Source organism: Myotis daubentonii, chromosome 1 (assembly GCF_963259705.1).
Source record: "Myotis daubentonii chromosome 1, mMyoDau2.1, whole genome shotgun sequence".
NCBI lineage: Eukaryota > Metazoa > Chordata > Mammalia > Chiroptera > Vespertilionidae > Myotis > Myotis daubentonii.
Genome location: NC_081840.1, coordinates 44,902,824 through 44,920,083, shown reverse-complemented (window position 1 = coordinate 44,920,083; position 17,260 = coordinate 44,902,824). Strand labels below are relative to the sequence as shown.

At 42.1% G+C, this 17,260-nt stretch overlaps 1 pseudogene; it reads left to right on the top strand.

Annotated features, from left to right (window-relative positions):
* LOC132238720 (myosin regulatory light chain 12B-like) overlaps positions 1-11,462 on the top strand; it is a 76,609-nt pseudogene extending 65,147 nt beyond the window's left edge.
* Positions 11,463-17,260: the final 5,798 nt, after the last annotated feature.

The following is a 17,260-nucleotide window of genomic DNA, read 5'->3' as shown; positions in this document are numbered from 1 at the left end:
TAAGCCAGCAGGTGGTCATCCCCTGAGGGGTCCCAGACTGCGAGAGGGCACAGACTGGGCTGAGGGACCCTCCCTCCTCCCCTTCCCCCCCCCCCAGTGCACAAATTTTTGTGCCCCGGGCCTCTAGTTTTATACAAATGGAATAACATGACATGTGGCCTTTTGTGTCTGGCTTCTTTCATGTAGCATGTTTCCAAGGTTCATCCATGTCATAGCATGTATTAGCACTTCTTTTTTTTTCCTTTTCAAAAATATTTTTTTATTGATTGCAGAGAGGAAGGGAGAGGGAGAGATAGAAACATCAATGATGAGAGAGAATCATGGATTGGCTGCCTCCTGCACGCCCCACACTGGGGATCGAGCCCACAACCTGAGAATGTGCCCCGACTGGAAATCAAACCATGACCTCCTGGTTCATAGGTCAACTCTCAACCACAGCCACACTGGCTGGGTAGCACTTCATTTCTTTTTTATGGTTGAATATTTCTTCCATTGTATCCATCATTTACCCAGTTGATGGACATTCGGTTTGTTTCCACAATCTGGTCAGTATGAATAATGCTGCTATGAGAAACTTTAAAAATTGGGGTCTGTAAGTCTTCAGATAGGTTCTTAGGGTCTGTAACTTCATAAATTTCAGAAATACTGACCCAGTGTGACTCCATTGCTTAATAAATAAAGAAATGGATCAGGTGACACTCACAGAATTAATGGAAGCTTCTATGACTAGATTCAGAGCACAGGCTTGTTGTCTTCCTTTATCTATAAGAGGTGGACCTCTTGGTTCAGGGCCTTCCCAAGTCATCTGTTCGGTTCTCGAATGGCAAGAGCCTCCATTGGCAGTGTGGTTAACACTTAACTAATAACACTGGTGTATGTTAATGCAGCCCAGATGCTGGGCAGCTTTTAATTCTCCAAACCTGGACTGAATACTGATAATATTTCCTCAGGCTAAAAGCCAGCAAAAAGAATCACCTGGTCAAACGTCCCTGTCAGCCTGCTTTTCTTCGAGCGTCCTCCCAGGGGAGCTCTCTGGACAAACAAAGCTTGTTGACCCAGTTTGAAAGCCTGGAAAATTATCATCGCAGCCACTGGGACAACAGAGCAAGATGCCAGACCCTTGAGAAACGATCAGCTCAGGCTTCCAGTGTCCTTTGTATCCCAACAGGGTGGGACCAGGAACCCCAGGGAGGCCTGCTGCTTTCACCCAGCTGCTCCTCCAAGTGGTTTCCAAGCTCTCCACGTGTGGTGCCGCGGAGGCCCATGTCTGTTTTCCTCCCAGTGGGCTTTGCCTACAGCAGTGCGGAGAGTGACAGCTCAGTTGTAGGAAACCAAAACAAGCCTGGATACTTAGAGGAAGACATTTAGTGTTTTTTGGAGCAAGGCCACAGGCTCTCAATGGGAAGGAAGGGCTGAAGCAGCTACAAAAGTTTCAAATTAAAGACCAAGAGTCCAGAGGCAGTGTTTTTAAATAATACTCACGGGAGTGAGGCAGGCCCTTGCAAAAGAGCACCTCCAAATTACTTAAGGAGTGTTTTATAATGTTCTGAAAATGCTACTTCCTAAATTACACAAAGAACTAAAGAAACTAGCCAGAGAAGCAATGCAGGTAAAAGTTGTTACAATTGCATGGTGGACAGTTTGTGGCTTAGATGGTACGATGTCAGAAAGAGTGCCGAAAGCTTTACCAGTCCTCAAATAACTCTCCCATGGGTATAAAAGATTTCTGTGGAAGGGTGAGTACCAAGTAGGGAGGAAAGAATAGGTAGACTAGGTGCTGACAGGAACAGGTAAGGTGACAGTCATCCATGGCCTCCCTCCATCCCCCTTTTTTAGAGCACCATGTTGTTCTAACACTAATTTTAGGGTCTTCATCATCAGGAGGATGTAGTTTTAACACATAATTTGATCCAGAACTGTATAAATTCATGTGTGATTCATGTTTTAAGAGAGTGAGCGACTATGAAATTCCTCCCACTTGTAGGAACATACATGAAATCTATCTCCTTCATGGTTTGAAGGATAAATTTTTGTGCCTGGAAGAACTAAGAAGACAATTTGATCATCAAGTTTTTAGTAACTACTACTCTCTTCCCCTCACTTCACTTCTTACTTTCTCCCTTTATCCTTTCTGCTTCTGACGGATACAGCAGATTTGCAGAAACAGGCTGTCCACTTCCTACGCTGGTACTGTCACTACAGATTGCTTCAGAGGGGCTTGGGCAACATGTCACTATCAGTCTTTGTCATAACAATCCTGGTGTCTGCCCTGTGTGCTGGGTGCCTGGCAGAGCCAGCTGGCCAGCCTCAGGCATGCCCTGTGGATGCTCAGGTACAAGACTGAAGGGAGACTAGAAAGCATATTCAGAATTAGACAATAACGATAAAAGAGGGACAGACTCAGGTAAAGGTAAGTGTTTCGTCTGCCTAACTGTATCTTCCTGATGCATGACAATAATATGCTAGCAGCACTGTCCATGAGAACTTTCTGTAATGATGGAAAATTCTACATCTGTGCTGTCCAATATGGTAGCAACACATGGCTATTGGGCACTTGATGTGTGGCTAGTAAGCAACTGAAATTTTTATTTGGGTTCATCTTAATTAATTTAATTTAAATAGTTACATGTGACTAATGACTACTGTAGAGATGCTAGCATGTTTTTTGGTTTTTTTCTGCCAACATTTTTTTGCTTCCATTTGGTCCATAGCATGGGAGAGGGCTCCAGGGTGATTAAAAGGCTGCCTAGTGCAGTGATGGTGAACCTATCACACGCGTGTCAGAGGTGACACGCGAACTCATTTTTTTGGTTGATTTTTCTTTGTTAAATGGCATTTAAATATATAAAATAAATACCAAAAATATAAGTCTTTGTTTTACTATGGTTGCAAATATCAAAAAATTTCTATACGTGACACGGCACCAGAGTTAAGGTAGGGTTTTTCAAAATGCTGACACGCCGAGCTCAAAAGGTTTGCCATCACTGGCCTAGTGGCTACTGGGAGAGGCTCAGGTACAATCCTGACACCAGGGTATGCAGAGGAAACCCTCAAAGGCTTCTGGACTTCAAAGACTTCTAATCATGCTTGAGGGTGAGCCTTTTGAAGGGATACTCGTCCAGCCTGGGGGCCAGTCAGCCTGTGGAGGTTGTTAGGTAGTTGCCCTTCTTCTTGATGACTTTCACCTTCTCATCGAGGAAGTGGTTCTCCAGAAAGTTGCAGAGATGGGGGTCTGTGTGGACAGAACCCAGGGCATGCAGATCCAAAAGGGCTTGGTTAAAAAACACACAAAAGGGCTTGGTTCAGGTTCTTCTTTGGACAGTTTCTGCAAGTCCTGATAGAGGGTGTGGCCACCATGCTGGTTTTGCATTTTCAAGAGACTCTGGGTGCCCTTCAGTTCTTCCTTGGCCAACTCTCAGAGACAGTGACCCATACCCTCCAGAGCCACATAGTCATGGTTGAAATAGCCCAGAGAGAGGTAGATGCAAGAGGCCCGCAAATGCAGGTTGACCAGGTGGCCGACAGTGGCCTCCTCCTTGGTGGAAAAATTCTAAGGAATCTGGGAGCTCATGGTTGCTAGGCAATTGGAGTTAAGCTCAATAAATAATGCTGACTGGTCTTGGAGGCAGAAGATGGCTCTGAAGGTTACTGCTGGAAAAGAAGTCGGAAGGTGGTGGGAGGCTGCAGGAAGGGGCCTCCCTAGGTCTGTTCAGCTCAAACACTATTGAAGCAAGAGAAAGATCTGCAGGACCGCTGAGTGCACTGCCGAGATACTAGTGTTTTAAAAGATAGCAGACAGCCCAGGCAGTGTGGCTCAGTGGTTGAGCATCAACCCATGAACCAGAAGGTCACGATTCGATTCCCAGTCAGGGCACGTGCCTGGGTTGCGGGCTTGATAACCAGTAGGGGGCATGCATGAGGGAGCTGACCAATGATTCTCTTTCATCATTGATGTTTCTATCTCTCTTGCCCTCTCCCTTCCTCTCTGAAATCAATAAAAAATATATGTATATCTTTGAATTCTGGGTTCAAATCCCAGATCTTCTGTGTTATTAGCTTGTAACCCAAGGAGAGACACTTAAACTATACCTCTTTTTACACAGCTGTAAGAAGGGCTGATAATGCCATGGTATTGTTATGATAAGTAAGGTGGATGGGGCCTTGGGTGGAAGGAAGGAGTCATTTGCCAGTGTCCACAATCAACAAAACTGGCCACAAGTATCTGGAAGAGACAGAGGGGGCCCAGGGTGTGGTAACCTTTTCACCTCTTGTGTTGTCGGTTGTCGTCCAGTTGCATTAAGATCGCTTATTTACAGACAGTTCCTTTTACTTTTTCAATGTTTTCATTAGAATCTTTCACTTTAATTCTGAAAGGCAAGGACTAGATGAGAAAACGGAGACCCAAAGAAAAGAAACGAATTGCCCCAAAATGTTACACTGAGGAGTTCACAGGGGAGAGAACAACCATCCTGTCGGCCAGGGGCCAAGGGCTCCTCTGCCCGGGCTGCAGGAAAGTCCTCAACTAGCGTGTGTGCAAAAAAGCCTCTTCTCAATTCTGTACCCTTCACATCTTCAATCAGCCGTTCGGCTGATGTGTGTCTCGGCATTGACCTGCTCACAAAAACGGGTGGCAAACCTGTTTCCTGGAAGGCAGCAACTGTAATCTTTGCCATCCGAGAATCCTATACTTGGCTCCCACATGACTGTGAAGAAACGCTTTTGTCTTGCTATCTCATCCTTTCCCTGGCTGAGTCTATAAATGCTTGCTACTCCGGCACGGAGATATTTCAGCAGCTCTGGGCTTTACTCTAACCTTTGCACATCCATTTGCCTGTATCTTCATGCCTGTAATTACTTAATTCCTTTCTTTTAATGCCTGTAACTAAGAGCTCCGTTATCCGAGAAAAGATCAGGAAAAACAAAACCACGAAACGAAAACACAGGAAAACCATTTTTCATCTTGTGGTGCACAACCACGCCCCCTGTTGACGGAGGCATGCCAGTTTAAAAGCACAAAAAGAAATTCTTCACGACTTTATTGAGGTATAATTGATGTACCATAAATTGCACGGTTTAAAGTGGACAGTTTGATGAGTGTTAACGTGTGTTTGTGCCTGTGAAACCACCACAGTCAAGATAATGAACATTTCCATCACAGGCAGCTTTCCCATTTTAGAGTCGAACAGGGTGAGTGCTCCCAGTTCAAAACTATACGGTGGCACTGACCCCTGCAGGCCCATCTTTATTCCAATCTCTGGTCTCCATTTGACCTCTACATGGCTTTTCCTCCTTTCCAGGTACAGCATTCCTCTTTCTGTTTAAGGCCAGCTCCTTTCCTGGTGCTCTGGTTTTCACCCCCTCCCCGCCTACCAGGTACTGCCACTATGGAGCAAGCATCCCCTTTCCCTGGGGAATCATCCACTTCTTATCTACAGGCTCTCTCTCTCTCTCTCTCTCTCTCTCTCTCTCTATCCTCTCATGAGGATATTTTCCCCATTGACTTTTAGAGAGAATGGAAGGGAGGGAGGGAGGGGGAGGGAGAGAGAGATCGATGTGTCTCTCTTTTTTAAAAATGTTTTTATTGATTTTAGAGAGAGGAAGGGAGAGGGGTAGAGAGATAGAAACATCAATTGGCTGCCTCCTGCACACCTCCTACTGGAGATTGAGCCCACAACCCGGGCAAGTGCCCTGACTGGGAATCAGACCAGAGAGACCCTTGGTTCATGGGTCGGCGCTCAACCACTGAGCCACATCAGCCAGGCTCTACAGGCTCTTTTCAATCTTAAAAATAAACAAAAACAAACAAAAAATTAAATACCTCTTCCTGCCTCCTCATTCCTTTCTTCAGTCACACATTGCTCTGTGTCCTGTCTTCTTGTCATGGCCGAACTTCCAGAAATAGTTGTCCAAAATTACTCTCTCCACTTCCTCACTTCTCCTCTCTCTTAAGCCATTCCCCTGCCCCCGCCACACAGACACTGTTTTTGATCCGGTCCCTTACTAACCTCCCTGTGTTGCATCCAGTGGACCAGTCTCAGTCCTTATCATACTGGGACACAGTTGACCACTCTATCCTTTACAAAATAGCTTAGCTTAGTTGTTTTTACAAAAGTAATTGATGCTTTTTTTTTAAGAGTCAGACAATAAATAAAAGCATTAGGAGGCTCTCAACCTGGGGTTGCGACCCCTTTGGCAGTCGAATGACCCTTTCACAGGGGTCGCCTAAGACCATCCTGCATATCAGATATTTACATGACGATTCATAACAGTAGCAACATTACAGTTATGAAGTAGCAACGAAAATAATTTTATGGTTGGGTCACAACATGAGGAACTGTATTTAAAGGGCCAGAAGGTTGAGAACCACTGTTCTAGACTCACCCTGTTACACTGCTACGAATGGAGCCACTGCTGCAGGAACCCTCAGCTGATAGCACGGAGCAGCCTCAGGAAGTCCCAGAAATTAGTCGCTGAATATTTCTAATTTGGGGGAAATCCTAGTTGCTCTATAAACACCATAGAAGCCAAGAAATTGTTAAAAACAAACACACAAACAGAGAAGGGCCTGCATTCAGCAACTCTTTGACTCCTGTCCTAATAGTTGCCTTTAAAAAAAAATTATTGATTGATTTTAGAGAGAGAGTAAGGAGGAGAGAAAGAAAGATATCAATATTTTTTCACTTTTTAAAAAATCTTCATCCAAGGACATGCTTATTGATTTTTAGAGGGAAGGGAAGAGAGAGGCAGGGGAGAGAGAGAGGGAGGGAGAAACATCGATGTGGGAGATTGGTTGCCTCCCATATGTGACCTGACCAGGCATCAAACCTGCAACCTAGGTATGTGCCCTGACCGGGAATCGAACCCACAACCTTTTAGTGCATGGGATGATGCTCCAACCAACAGAGTCACCAGACCAGAACTATTGTTCCACTTACTTATACATTCATTTATTGATTCTTATATGCGCCCTGAGGAGGGGTTGAACCCAAAACCTGGGCATATGGGGGACAATGCTTTAACCAGCTGAGCTACCCAGCCAGGGCAAGAGTTGCTTTAACTACTATCCTAGAGATGGCTGGTTCTACTTGACGAGTCCCTATTGGTCTCGCCAGGCAGGAAACCTGCCTGGGTATGACTTTCCTAATAGCCACCCATTGTGTTCCCCTTCCTAAAGCTTATAATTGGGAGAATGACAGGAATGAAGCATAGGCTGACCCAGTGGCTTTAAAGGGGTATAGGTTTTTAGACACATACACAAAAACAGTGTTCTCACAACCAATGTTTTTACCCAAGATAAAGTACAAAACAGGAAATAAAAATCATCCCCCCCAAATCATCCAGAGCAAGAGCCATAACAATTTTGGTGAACATCCTTTAGACATCTCTATGCAGTATATACACATAGAATTGTATGTATAGTTTCACATACATGAGATCATGACTTACATGTTCTTCTGTAATGACTTTTTTCACTCAGAATATGTACTGGATGGATATCCAAGCCAATAGCTATAGACTAACACCATGATTGTTAATGTTTGCCAAACATTCAGGATATTTACTGGTATAAACCATGGTTTACTCAACCAGTCTCCTATTGTTGAGCATTTAGTTTGTTTGCTTTTTTTTTTTTTTTCATCATAAACACACAATGATAAACATCCTGAGCTCAGCTTTTTGCTTTTGAGCAATTTTCTCCTCAGGCTAATCTCTAGAGTGGATTAGCTCAACACAATGGAATGAATGCTTTACGTTTTGATACAATTAGGCTAACTTCCTTCCAGAAATGTTATACCAATTTATTTTCCCAGGACAGCTTTGCCCCATTATCACCAATATTAGGCTTTATCAATTTCTGATTTTAGATGTGGCTTTTTGTAGACTGATTCTGTTTGTTTGATTAATTTGAGTATTTTTCTTTCATTAAGTTCATCTCCTTCACATTTATTATTTTAATTATTATGTATAGTTTTAGTTCTGTAACCTTATTTTGTTTTCTATTTTTATGCTTCCTTGGCTTATCTTCATTTTTACTGTCTTTCAGTAGATTCTCTGTGTTTTCTTCGGATTTTTTTCTTTCTGATAATTTTGAGGATATTTTGCCTGCTTTTAGTTCTATAAGTGGGCATGAGTGCCTTTTATTAGACACTTAGATATGTCTTTCTCAAACAGGACAGCATTTACTACTGTCTAATAATAGCTTATCTTTATTGTATGTTTACCTTGCCTTCATAACAACCCTATGATAGTGTATTTTCTTTCTTTCCTCCCACTAGCCCATACCTCCAAGCCTAAGTCATCTAATCTGAGTGCTATGTGTACCCTAAAAATTCCTTTGGAAAGAAAAATCAACCCTGGTTGGGTCTGAGCTCAAAGATCTCCCCCTGGCCAATTGGGCAATGATGATTATTTCTGTCCCTCCCTCGACTGACAGTATCCCGAAGGCATTATTTTGTAACTAGTCTGAGCTGCTCCAGTATAGGCTGCACTTTCACATAGGTAATCTCATTGGGTGCTCAGAGCAAGCCTGTAAAAAAATCCTCTGATCTCCCACGTTCATGACAAGAAAACAGGTTTTAAAAAAAAGTGTGTGGCCTGGTGGCGTGGCTCAGTGGTTGAGCATTGACCTATGAACCAGGAAGTCAAGGTTTGATTCCTGGTCAGGTTGCAGGCTCGATCCCCAATGTGGGGCATGCAGGAGGTGGCCGATCAGATTATCTCTCATCATTAATGTTTCTGTCTCTCCCTCTCCCTTCCTCTCTGAAATCAATAAAAATATATTTTTTTAAAAATGAATGTGTGTGATTTGTCTTTGTGACAAAGTACTCTTAGTACTCTGTGGGAACACTCAGCCAGTGTCCTTTAACTGATAGCCACATTAAAAAAAGAATAAAACAGTCAACATCAAGACAACCCAAAACACCAAATTGAAATTCTTTAGGCCCTTGCCCAAGAATACACTTTTAACTGGATGCTATTTAACTCTTATCTCTCTGTTAAAAGAAGTTATATTTATGGAAAATTGCTTGAAGTTTATAGAAGCCCACCCATCTCTCTAGATTTGTAAAAGGGGTTGCTCTAATTTTATGCAGGATGTGAATAACCATTACATGAAAGTATGGTCAACTAAGGAGGTAAAATACTGAGTTAAAGTTGCTACCAGAAAGTGCTCAAAGAGTTGCTTAAAAAAATAAATTTGTATTGATTTCAGAGATGAAGACAGAGGGGAGAGAGAAATAGAAACATCAATGATGGGAGAGAATCACTGATCGGCTACCTATGCAGGCCCCACTCTGGGAATTGAGCACGCAACCTGGGCATGTGGCCTTGCCCAGAATCAAACCCGGGACCCTTCAGTCCACAGGCCGATGCTCTATCCACTGAGCCAAACAAGCTAGGGCAAGAATTGCTTTTAATAGGCCACTATGCACCATGAATGTATCAGAAGAGATCACATGCCAACTTATTTGACTTCTACTGTCTAATAGGATACTAGACAGTGATGGGTGGAAAAACCATTTCCATCAAAACCCCAACTAATTATTAATGGAAGAAAAAGCGAATTCAGGTTTGCTAAATATAAAGCAAGTTTTTGAGAGAAATAGAAAACATTCCATTTATTTGCTTTCAAAATTAAGAACAAAGAACATACAACTATTTGATTGAGAAGGTGAACCAGTGTTTATTGGCCACTTACTCATATTGGCTGTTTCACATACTTTATCTCAGGTAACCCTGACAAGTCTGGGGTAAGCTTCATTGCCCTACTTCACAGTTAAGGAAACCGAATCTTAGAGGGGATGATAATTTGCTCAAGTCCCTCACTTGGAAGTGAGGAACTAGGACTTGAACCCCTGTCTGTGTGATCTGAAACCTGTACTCTTTCTTCTATATCATTTTTCAAATAAATTATTTTAAAATGTTTTTCAGGTCATGGCACCGCTTCATAGGAGTTGCTCGTTGTCTCCTGCGGGGCAGCCTGGGTTCTGTGGCGAATTAAACAGCCACCGTGTCCAGCAAAAGCAAAGACCACACCACCAAGAAGCGCCCCAGACAATAAATACATATCTACAACAGTTGAATCTAAAAAACAAAATAGCCCTAGCTGGTTTGGCTCAGTGGATAGAGTGTTGTCCTATGGACTGAAGGGCCTGGGTTTGATTCCGGCCAAGGGCACATGCCTGGGTTGCAGGCTTGATCCCGAGTGGGGGGCATGCAGGAGGCAGCCAATCAATGATTCTCTAATGTGCTTGTCAGGTTTGACCAGTCATAGATTCAGGAGTTTAAGGAGGCCTTCAACTTGATTGATCAGAACCGAGGTTTCAGTGACAAGGAAGTTTGCATGATATGCTTGCTCCTCTAGGGAAGAATCCAGCGGACTCCAGGGCCTGTACATTTCACCATGCTCTTCATGATGTTTGGTGAGAAGTTAGATGGCACAAATCCTGGAGATGTCATCAGCAATGCTATTGTTTACTTTGATGACAACGCAACTGGCACCATTCAGGAAGATTATCTGAGAGAGCTGCTCACAGGAATGGGAGGTAGGTTTACAGACAAGAAAGTGGAGGAGCTGTACAGAGAAGCACCCACTGACAAAAACGGAAGTTTCAATTCCATTGGGTTCATAAGTATCTTTAAACATGGAGCTAAAGATAAAGATGATTGAAAGAACTTTAGCTCAAACTGTCCAATTGCTTGGTCTTACTGTGTATTATTTCCTGACACATCCCCCCATCGTCAGACAGAACTGTTGCACGCAACTTAGTTTCTTTCACAGCTTGCCTCTTTGTTTTGATGTATTTATTCTAGACCTTTCTGCCACTTAGCACTTATATAATCAGAATGGGAATGAGTCTGTAAATTGTGTTGAAAAAGAGATTGCAAATAAAAATCAACAAATATATATAAAAAAAAGTTTTTCACTATTGAAAGTTAAGGGAAAGAAATAGAAGATAAGAAAGAAAATGAGAGGAGATACACAAAAAAGCAAAAAAGGGAAAAGCAGAAAGAGGAACCAAGAAAGAAAGCCTTGTTGATTTGTCTTAAGATAGAAACATGAAATATACAAAGAAAGAAAGGCACAGAAATAGATATGTACTTTTTATAATTCAAACACAATTTCTAGAGTTTTACAGAGAGATACCCAGAAGCTGATGTTTACAAAAAGATTTCCATCCCTCTTTTAAAAATGTAGGCCTTCAGAAAAAAAATAATGGAGGCCTTTGAGGAGTGGCAAGAAATATCCAAAGTGATGAGAAGCAAGGACCTACAACCAAGATTACCCAGCCAAGCGCTCATTTAGAATCGAAGGATATATAAAGAGCTTCCCAGACAAGAAAAGGATAGAAGAGTTCATCACCACCAACACAGTTTTACATGAAATGTTAAAGCAGCCCAGCTGGTGTGGCTCAATGGTTGAGCATCAACCCATGAACCAAGAGGTCACTGGTTTGATTCTAGCAGCCAATTAATGTTTCTATCTCTATTCTTTTCTAAAATAAATAAAACATTTTTAAAAAAACGTTAAAGGGTCTTCTTTAAGAAAAAGAAGAAAAAAAAAGAACAATAAAATGACAATAAATACATATCTATCAACAATTGAATCTAAAAAACAAAATAGCCCTAGCTGGTTTGGCTCAGTGGATAGAGTGTTGTCCTATGGACTGAAGGGCCTGGGTTCGATTCCGGCCAAGGGCACATGCCTGGGTTGCAGGCTTGATCCCGAGTGGGGGGCATGCAGGAGGCAGCCTATCAATGATTCTCTCTCATCATTGATGTTTCTATCTCTCTCACCTTCTCCCTTCCTTACTGAAATCAATAAAAAAAATTTTTAATTTAAAAAAAAAAATAAATGAACAAGCAGAACAGAGATGGACTCATAGATACAGAGAACATTTTGAAGGTTGCCAGACGAGAGGGAAGTTGGGGGGGATGGGCGAAAAGGGTGAAGGGATTAAGAAGTACAAACTGGTTGTTACAGAATAGTCATGGGGATGTAAAGTACAGCATAGGGATAGCCAATAATATTCTAATAACTATTTATGGTGATGGATGGGAATGAGATTTATTGGGATTATCACTTAGTAAGTTATATAATGTCTAATCACTGGTGTGTACACCTGAAACTAATGTAATATGTGTGTCAACTGTAATTGAAAAATAAAAAAAATGGTTTTAATATGTAGGCCTTTGAATTAGTAATCTCAAAAGTGAACAGCTAAAATAATCAGTTAAAATATTTGTATTGCTATCTCAAGTTGCAAAGTAAACAGATGTTCTTCAAGTCATATCTTTCTGAATTTTGATTAGAAAAATCTCTACTGTTACTCTTAGGAAATAGAGAATGTCAGCCCTGTCCAGGTAGCTCCATTGGTTAGAGAATTGTTCGGATACACCAAGGTTGGGGGTTTGATCCCCAGTCTGGGCACACACAAGAATCAACCAATGAATGCATAAATAAGTGAAGTAACAAATTGATGTCTCTCTCTAAAGTCAATATACTTTTAAAAAATGGAGAACGTCACATTCCATAGGAGAAAATGGTTCCAGAAAATCATTCCTATCTTGTGGGTTCTTATAATATCTCTAATAAAGATTTTTAAAGCCAAATACTATGATTTAGATCAGGGGTCCTCAAACTATGGCCCTCGGCCCACATGCGGCCCGCCGAAAACATTTATCCGGCCCGCCGGGTGTTTTTGCCGCCGCTGTGTGCACAGGAATTTGTTCATAGTTTTTTTTTTTAACTATAGTCCGGCCCTCCAACGGTCTGAGGGACAGTAAACTGGCCCCCTGTTTAAAAACTTTGAGGACCCCTGATTTAGATTATATCTCATCTGATATTTGTGTTGTGTATTAGATGAAATTAAGATAAGAGACAAGTCTGGCCTGGGAGTGGAAAGGAATTCTTTTCCCCTTTCCTAAAATATTTGGATTGTACATAATGTGCCTTATAGCATACAGAATGACATTTAAAATTTAACCTTTTGATATGAGACTGTTGATTTTTGTTGTTCCTTTATAATGAAAAGTCTTTGGAGATGGGGTGGAAATAGTGGATACCTAGTGATTTGTCTAAAGACATGTTAAAAAACACACAATTTGGTAGAAAATAACTTCGTTAAAATAAAGAATTAATAAAAGCTATATCTTCATGTATTTGTAACATTTTAGGCACCATGGAGTGACTTTACAACTCCGCACATAGAATATTTGCCTCTTTTCTTTTTTATTTTAATTACTGGTATATTTTTAGCTAGTTATTTTTTTAAAATATTATTTTTATTGATTTCAGATAGGAAGGAAGAGGGAGAGATAGATAGAAACATCGGTGATGAGAGAGAATCATTGACTGGCTGCCTCCTACAAGCTCCCCACTGGGGACCGAGCCCACAACCCGGGCATGTGCCCTTGACTGGAATCGAACCTGGGACCTTTCAGTTTGCAGGCCGACACTCTGTCCACTGAGCCAAACCGGCTAGGACACTAGCTATTTTTTTTAAAGCTATTTGTAGGTTTATCAATATGTTTACCAGTTCCCTTGCTCACAATTGCTTTTGGCACCCATTCCTTCCTTCAGAGTTCAGTTTCTTTCTTCCTAAGTATATCATTTAATAGCTCATTCAGCAAGAACCTGTAAAAGTAAACTTTCAGTCTTTTCATGTCTGGAAATTTCTTTTTTTCTTTTACTGGGTGGAGGGATGAAGAGAGGAGACCCACCTGGACCCTGGGCTCAGGCAGTTTGAGCAGTGTCAGTATCTGTTTCGTCAAGAGCACTAACTTCTTTTCCCTGAGATTGTCAAAAAAATAAATAAATAAAATGACAGCAGCTAACACAATAGCCATCTGGTGTGAATGAATCAAAATCATACCTATTTCTTTAGTCAGATCAGCAAAAATTATATTTTTGTGTGTCACAGAATTTTAGTAATTAGTTTATTTGGGTCATAAGATAAAAATGGTTGAACATTGCTGACCTAGAATATCAGTTCTTCTATTCTCTCACTCAAGAAATTTCCAGGGGAACTCAGCTGGTGTGGCCCAGTGGTTGAGTATTGACCTATGAACTAGGAGGTCACAGTTGGATTCCTGGTCAGGGCACATACCCAGGTTTCTGGCTTGATCCCCAGCAGGAGACAGCCAATCAATGATTCTCTGTCATCATTGATGTTTCTATCTCTCTTTCCCTTTCCCTCTCTGAAATCAATAAAAAAATATATTTTAAAAAGAAATTTCCAGGAGATCATTTGAGATCTTGCTTCCCAGCATATCTCACCAGTTTGGCTCAAATAAACTCATAAAAATTCTCTACAGGTTTGGATGTTCTAAAGTTATTTTTAAATCTCTTTAGATTGTTCTAGTATCTTGAATTTTGGAGGTACATTTTTCCCGTTTGTTGTTCCTGCCTCTCCCTGTTTTAATCTCCCTCTTAGTGATTTATTTCCTTATGTGATTTCTAATTTTTGACTTTGAGCTTATCTGCAGTAGTGTTGTTTCCTATGGGGTTGTGTGCTGTGGATTTTGAAGGTATTTTCAAATAGATCAGTTTGACTGTTTGCTGCTGCCAAGATCATGCAGGTTTCACTAATTATGGGAAAGTTGTATTTTTAGTTCAAGATTTCTGTATTTGATGCCACATTGTGTGTGTGTGTGTGTGTGTGTGTGGTATATGAATAAATTAGGCCTTTCATCTAGTGTTATATAGGCACAGAATCAGTAGAATGAACTTCAAGGTTTTAAAATGTCTCATTTTTCTTAAAGCTGTTTTCAGTTCCATATTTCAATTTTGTTTCGAAGCAGTAAAAATTGAGCTCTTACTTTCATTCATTTACCTTGTTGTAAAAAGTAGAGTGTGTTGTTTTAAATTAAGTCAACAGTTCAATACTAAGGGAATTTTTTCATGCCTTCTCTATCAGCTGTTGCTGTTTTCTCCTCCAGGATGAAAGGCACTGAGACTTGAAGAATAGACTTCTTGTCTGTAATTTACAGACTTGATTAGAAAACACTGTGAATTATCCTTTCCCTGAATAAACTTTAATGATTCACTGCTTGTTGGGGAATTAGAAACTATTGATTCATGTTCTGCCCCAGGAGATGTTGCCTCCCTCTGCTGAGGGCTGGGTTTGGGTTTCCACTCTGCCAACAGGCAGACCATTGCCCACTTTTTTATCTAGGGCAGGGGTGGGCAACTGCCGGGGTCCAACCCCAGCAGGTCCAGGGGTTCCCCAAAGGTGTGGACGGAGTCAGCGAAGACTATCCACCCTCTTCCTACGGTGGAGTCCTATCCGTCCCGAGTGCGGGGCGCTTACCTAGGGGTCCCTGTTCGGGCGCCATATGCTGGGGTCCAACCCCAGCGGGTCCAGGGGTCCCCAAAGGTGTGGACGGAGTCGGCGAAGAAGGAATGACACGGAGATAGTGTTCAGTTGATCAGCAGCCTAGCCAGAATCTCTAGCCCGGATCTCCAGAGAGGTTCTGCTTCGTATTTCCAGCGAGGTTCTGTAGCCATGTTCCCTCGCTAGGTTCTCCAGCCAGGTTCTGTCTGAGATCTCCAGCCAGGTTCGGTCACCAGGTTCTAGTCAGGCTCTCTTGCCAACCTCTGCTAGCAGGTTCAGTCCAGGATCCCTTGCCATGTTCTCCCGCTAGGCTCTGTCTCTAGGCTCCGAGGCCAGTCCCTCTCCAGGATCCTCCAGCATGCTCTCTCCAGCGAAGTTCTTCTGTCTCTAGGCTCCGTGTAGGTTCTGTCTTCTTGATTCTGTTCTAAGTTCTGAGTTCTGAATTCTGTCTCATGATTTCTGTGTTCTGAGTTCTTAGTGTTTCTGTCTTGTTACAACTGTATTTATACCAGTTGATTCAATCCTATCAATCTCTATTACAAAGGTTAGGGCGTTTCTTATCTCCATTCCAGGGAGAAAAGATTATGTAGTTTAAGCATGATTGTTCATAGTTAAAGGGATTAATTACCCGCCTGGCACTTAGTTGAGGGGTTTTATTCCCTCCCTAACTTCAGGGGAAAATCCCTACTTGGGGAAAACAACCTTTCTCAGAGACCTTGGTTAAAACACATAGTGCCAAGAAGGTGAGCAAACATATTAAGAACAGTATGCCATATATGCCAGGTCCCTTGAAACAGCAAGCATGGACCGGCTTCCGGCAGGCAACCTTTTTGTGAGTGCATGCCAAAACCAGCAAAATCTCTGACTCAAAATTCTTCTGCGTGCCAACCCTAATTTTTTGAGAACATGTTACGCCTACTCTTAAGGTGTACGTATGTGAAGAACCTTGAAGAAATAATAAAATTCATTCGAGGGACAAAAACACAGCATATGATGACGAAAAATACATTTATTTTTTAATGCATACATGTACACTGATAGTCCAACAGAAAACTTTATGACTCTGATATTATCAGAAGGAGATTGGCTGCTGCATCACTGATGACAGAGATTTTACATCAGGTTTATATTTTGTGACCTTCAGAGATATGCACGAGCTACTACTTTCATCCGTCAGGCTACTCCTATTACTAGACTTAACAAAATTCATCACTGAAAACAAAGATTCAAAAGCGTATGTGGATGAAACCAAAACACTGGTCGGACCTAGGAAGGCAGGGAGAGTTAAGGCAGAGGCATAGAAATTGCTCTTCCCCTCACTCATCAATCTATGTCTATGGTCTTTAAGATAACTTGTTATGTAAAGTTATTTATTTATCTAAGATGCAATTACACTGAATTTATCTGAAAAATAAAAAAGTCGATATTAATAAAAAATTGTAAATGGAAGGTTTGTGTGCATTGCAGTGGTTTCGCGTGCCAGCAAAAGTTACTGGCGTGCCATGTTTGGCACGCATGCCAGGGGTTGCCCACCCCTGATCTAGAGTGCATGGAAATCTTCCTTAGGTCTGGCAGGCAAAGTTTTGATACAGAGTTACATATATTTCCACATCTTTCCCTCAAATGTTACCCAATTAGACCAAACTTTCCAGAGAAATGAGAGATTTCTCCGTTATAACTAGAGGCCCCGTGCACAAATTCATGCACGGGTGGGGTCCCTAGGCCTGGCTGGTGATCAAGGCCTATCAGGGGGGCTGGCCGGCCGGGGGGAGGGACCATGGGAAGTTGGCCAGCCGGCCCCCTGATTGGGCCGATAAGGGGGGGGCGGCGGCTGGGGGGAGGAGCTGCAGGAGGTTGGCAGACGGGGGGTGGTGGGGGTGGCACAGGAGGTTGGCTGGCCCAGGGGGAGGGGTCGCAGGAGGTTG